Source organism: Pseudorca crassidens, chromosome 7, assembly GCF_039906515.1.
Source record: "Pseudorca crassidens isolate mPseCra1 chromosome 7, mPseCra1.hap1, whole genome shotgun sequence".
NCBI lineage: Eukaryota > Metazoa > Chordata > Mammalia > Artiodactyla > Delphinidae > Pseudorca > Pseudorca crassidens.
This window is the reverse complement of record NC_090302.1, coordinates 85,059,156-85,065,155: the sequence shown is the minus strand read 5'-3', so window position 1 is coordinate 85,065,155 and position 6,000 is coordinate 85,059,156.

Here is a 6,000-nt window from a genome sequence, read left to right as displayed (position 1 = left end):
AAAAGAACCAAATACAGTTTTTGCAGCTGAAACATTTAGATATTATTATAAAGGAGAGTGATGGGAGCCTTGCAGTAGAGAAGAGAAGGCTTAAAAAAATCTATTAGGAGTGCTTTCTTTGGACACTCTGGATATCTACTCTTTGGTGACTGTTTCTTAGTTATCTTAACTCATTAACCCAGTATGAGTCGGATAACTTAGTTCTAACTTGATTCTAATTTCTTTCTCCTGCAAGGAGATGGGGGCATAGCTGAAGACAAAGCCTTGCTTGGCTTCCACATTCAGTTGGGTCATATGGTTGTTCCTCGATTGGTCACGTGGAGGACTTGGCATGGTCTATTCCAGAGAAAAGCTGGCCGAGTAGCTTTGTCTCTCTCTCATCCATCGATCTGGCTAACAATACGTTGGAACATGAGTCTCAATTGGTCATTCGGTTTTTCAACTCATGCATGAGAAACTATGATTTAAACAACTAAAGCAACAACAACAGCACGAAAACAAGATCAATGCTTGCAGCCAAGTTGTTTGAATGACCACTGCCAGTTTATTTTTCTCCTGCTAAAATCTCATCTCTGCACTTTGACATGTTAATTCCCTTCCTCCCGTTCGGTTTGTAAGCAAAGACACAAGGTGACAACCCATCCACAGCAGCTGTCAGGAAACCATTACAGCCAGTGTGAGCCCTGATGGACACCAGTTGTCTGACGGTGATTCTTCCCAGTATGCTAAAAAACCCCACAAAACTGTACTTTTTTGTTTCAGTTAGTTTTACAGGCGTTTCAAGCTGGAGCCTGCATTTTTCTGTGGTAAGCTCACCTTACCACCCTCAGGATTCCCCTGGAGGTCTCACTAACCTCGGCCACATTCATCTTTTATGTGAGCTGAGCTGCACGAGCTTGATGCTGCCGTTTGTTTTTTCTTGCATTGAAGTAATTTGCTTTTCCCCTTCTGTGACCCTGGGTTTCAACAACTTGAAGCTGGCCTACAGACTGAGAGATGAGAAAATAGGCTCAAAGGTTATCACATCACAGATATATGCTATCTAAAAACTGAAGAGATGCTGACGTTGCTTTGTTTGAGTCAACACAGATGCCAAGTTATTTGTCCTTCATCAGTGTGGTTCTTGGGAATCCTTGGTGAATGAATACTTTCCTAGGAGGTTGGGTCTCATTGACGATGTTTGGAATTAAGTGCTATTTATGTCAAAGGGAGTCTTTAAAAAGATGGCCAACTCCATTTCCATTTTATATAGTTTTCAACATCTGTCTTCATTTTTCCTCTAATATGAGTAGGTATTCTGAATACATTTAACAATTTCTGTGGACTGACTCAGAGCAAAGGAAGTTTGGATAAATAGTAAAAGAAAATTTCGTTGAAAGTTTCTCTTTTGCCTGTTCTCTGCTCTTTTAGTATACAGATGCCTGGAAAAAAAAAATAGACCATTATCTATATATGGTTTGGTTCAGGGTAACAGAAAAGTTGCTCTGAATTAAACATTTCTGTCTTATTGGCCTACTGGGACACTTAAAAATCCCAACCTTTAGACCACACACTCTTAATTGTGGCATGTGGGTTTATAGGAGTTGAAATTAAAAAACCCGCAGAAGGTTATTTAACAGTTCCAGCTTCTCTCCTCCAGTTTCAGGCTTTTTGGCCAAAAATGGTGACAATTGGGTTAAGACATTAAAGGCTTTTGTCTAAATACCAATCTTGGTGGTGGTCGTGGAGGGGCAACAGTGCACGATGCCACCAGCAGCCATGATGGCCTTACTGGGAACTCACTTATTGACTAACCCAGTCCCAGGAAGGCCGTGTTGAGCAGGATAATAAAAGGAAGAGGGAAGGGGTAAAGGAGAAGGACCTGAATTGTCCAGTCACATGATTTCCCTTATGTTGTCCTAAAGGAGTAGATAAGGTTCATGAAAATATGCCCCTGAAAAACCCAAGTGACTTTATCTTTTGCTTAAAATGTATTTTTAATCTTTTACCAGCCTTATTGAGATATGTCACACGCCATATCATTTATCCATTTAAAGTGTGCAATTTAATGGTTTTTAGTGCATTAAAAGGGTTATGCCACCTTCATTTAGGACTCCGCTTGTCTTGTCATCTTGTCCTCTCCTCCCTCTGCAACGCTCTTACCCCAGATATGGGTTCATTCCCTCCTCATGGCTCAACTCTTTGCTCAGATGTCGCCTGTAAGGAACTCAGAGCTTTCCCTCCATCTAAAATACCACCGCTGCCCATTGTGCCCTCTCCTCCCAGCTTTATTTTGTCTACAGCCCTCGCGATGGCCTGACTTAGCTCTCTGACATTTTCTCTTTTGTTTATGGTCTGCAGTCCTCAGCTCTCCCAGGGCAGAACCTTTGTCTCCTCCCTGCTGTTTCCTCAGTTCCCAGGCCCCGACCTGGCTAGAGTTAGGGCCTGGAGCGGGGAGCCGGTGTGGATGGCTGTCCTCTCCGCACCCTCCTGTAGGTGTTGGAGGAGGGGAAGTGATTGGAGCAGCAGCTGAAGAGAACGGCCAGCTCACCACCACTCGCCACTGGGCCAAACCCCTCCCGACACTGGCCCCGGGAATGGATGATGCCACGGCCACCAGGAGCTGCCCAACGTGGAGAAGGCCAACACGGGCCTGCGGTTCTGGGAACTTGAGTTCTCCCTTTCTGTATCTGGAATCCCTCTGCAATTACCTGGCGTCTCTGAGACTCTGTAAGAGGAGGATATTGGACCTCCAAGTCCTCGTAGTTCTGACACTCTGGAATTCTGACAGAATTCTCTGATTAGGCACGTAATTGAACACATACAGGTAAAGTGTACCTGGAAGCACCCCATCTTTAATAAACCCTGTCTCTATGGCTAACTTTGCCATATTAAGCTGCATTTCTCTCTTCCTTCTTCTCCACTCCCACCACACTCTTTTTTAAGAATGGACTTTTTAAAAAAATTGAAGCATAGTTGATTTACAATGTAATGTTAATTTCTGCTGTACAGCAAAGTGATTCGGTTATACATATATATACATTCTTTTTTAATATTCTTTTCCATTATGGTTTATCACAGGATATTGAATATAGTTCCCTGTGCTATACAATAGGACCTTGTTGTTTATCCATCCTATATATAATAGTTTGCGTCTGCAATCCCAAACTACCAATCCATCCCTCCCCTCCCCACCCTCCCCCTTGGCAATCACAAGTCTGTTTTCTATGTCTGTGAGTCTGTTTTTGTTTTAGATTCATTTGTGCCATATTTTAGATTCTATGTATAAGTGATATATGTGGTATTTGTCTTTCTCTTTCTGACTTACTTCAATTAGTATGATAATCTCTAGTTGCATCCATGTTGCTGCAAATGGCATTATTTCATTCTTTTTTATGGCTGAGCAATATTCCATTGTATATATGTACCACATCTTCTTTATCCATTCATCTGTTGATGGACATTTAGGTCATTTCCATGACCTGGCTATTGTAAATAGTGCTCCTATGAACACTGGGGTGCACGTATCTTTTTGAATTATAGTCTTGTCTAGGTATATGCCCAGGAGTGGAATTCTGGATCATACGGTAATTCTATTTTTAGTTTTTTGAGGAACCTCCATAACTGTTTTCTATAGGGGCTGCACCAATTTACATTCCCACCTATATTGTAGGAAGGTTCCCTCTTCTCCACACCCTCTCCAGCATTTGTTATTTGTAGACTTTTTAATGTTGGCCATTCTGACCGGTGTGAAGTGGTACCTCATTGTAGTTTTGATTTGCATTCTTCTAATAATTAGTGATGATGAGCATCTTTTCACCAGCCTATTGGCCAGGATGGACCTTTCTAATGCTTGGGGTCTTCAACTCATATGACAGAAGAAAGGGCAAAATAAAAATTATGCCTTGGATGTGCTATTTGAGCTGGAGCTAAATTTGAGTAAAAGCTTCGTCTGTGAGTTTACAAACATATAATTTAGGCTCTTACAGTTATCTAAATCCACTTTCTTGCCTTATAATTTTATGGTTAGAAGCATTACAGTTGTTTTTAGATTTTCATTATAACTTCAGTGGCCACAGACTGAACCAAATAGTGTTTGTTTATTTGTGCAACAAATTATGCCCCTCAGCTAACTTTACTGTGTAATTTGCATTGGGTGTGCATTTCGCAAAAAAAAAAAAAATATACATTGGTCTGAGGTTCTCCTCTTCCTTTTCTTCTCTCTTCTTCCCAAAAGCAGCACTGACAATAGAAAATTGGGAAATAAAATGCACATCTGGGCATTTTACTTATGTGTGTACAACACACATGCCTACAGATAGACAAACTCATAGACAGAGAATTATATAAAGATATCCAAATTCAAATTCCATTAACATTGATGCTGGGTCAACTTGGGGACGTCAGCCTGCTTCACTGAGATTTTATTCACATTTAGCTCCAGCGCCAAAGCACATGCGAAGCACACTTTTGATAAATGACAGAGATTTTTGTGTATAACCAGAAAAATAGTCCTCTGAGTTGCTACTGAGTTCAAAGAAGAAAGTTTCTGAAATTCCATTTCCAGTTGTGAGGTGCTTTCTAAATACATGGTAGAGGTGACTAGAGTAATAGGAAATGAGCACGCGCCATCTCGGCAGGGTGAAATTTATTTCAAGGTAAATTTTAAAAAATCTGCACGTATGGAATTTGCACCTCAGACTGAATAGGATAAACTTCCTGCCATTTGTCCATCTGAGATCCTCTGTGTGCCAGGACTGCTGCCTACCTGGTTGACCACATGGGGTCCCAGCTAACAGAACTGGGAAGACTCATGATGGAGGTATATCCCTTTCTGTGTTCTCTTCTGGTTATTCGAAGCAGTCAATAAATTTCTACGGAGACCTCATTGCCTGTGGGCATCCAGTGATTTTTGTCCACAGATGATTTTATCCTTAGATGTTACTTTTTCTTTGGTATCACTTGTGACAAATGGTGAACCTGAGCGAGTGTTAAAGCTGAACTTATTAAAAAGGAATGGAAAACCGGTAATATATTTAAGCAACTTGAATTGATTAGGCACTTGGGTGGGGGTAATTTTTTAGTTCAAAACAACATAGGAGGTCTAAATAAATTATTAGTTCCTTATATATGCCTAGCGTATTCTGGATTCTTGCTGAGATAAAATAATCACAGACATAACTAAAGAATAATGTAAATATGTTGCATCAAAATACCTCTTTATAGTTCATATATTGTAACACTTTCAGATAAATCATACCCTGAGAGATCTTGTTTCTGCTATAGATCAGCTGATGACCTTGGCAATATCCTCTTCGTTCAGGGTCTTTAATTTCCCACCTTGGAGGGTGGGAGGAGTAGCTTGGGGTCATCCTTGTAGCAAAGCTCCTTCTAGCTCAAAAAACCCTCTGGGACTGGTAACTTCTACTTTTAATTCTCTCTGCTTTGTAGGTTAGAAATGAGAGGACTCGCGAGTCTCTTGTGATTGGATAGAATGACTTATTTGAAATTTTTAAGAGAAAAATATGAATTCCCTCCTTCCTTCATTCCACACATGTTGCCAGACTCCTACTCTGTGTCAGGCCCTTTTTTTTTTCTCTAAAGCTGAAAATACAGGAGTGACTAAGGTGGACAATGCCAAGATCTTCTAGTGGGGGAATAGTGACCCCCCTGTCCTGGGATTCCTGATAAAACTGGGAAGGTCCTGGGTAAACTGGGATCAGTGGGTCACACCAAGTGGGAGAGGCTGAGCATAAAGGAGTTAAAGAATGAGAAAACAAGATGGTTTCGGAGAGTGACAAGTTTTCTGTAGCAAATCCTCAGGATGACACATTTGGTGGGAGAGAGTTGGGCTTTAGTGTGGGTGGTCTTCAGGAGGTCTCAGAGGAGATCACATTCACACTCAGTGGGAATGGATGAGAAGGATGCAGACACGTAGAGAGCTGGGGGCTTATGTTCCAGGCAGTGGGAACAGCAAGAGCAGGAGTCTGGGAGGGAGAAGATCTTGGCCTGATTGAGAAA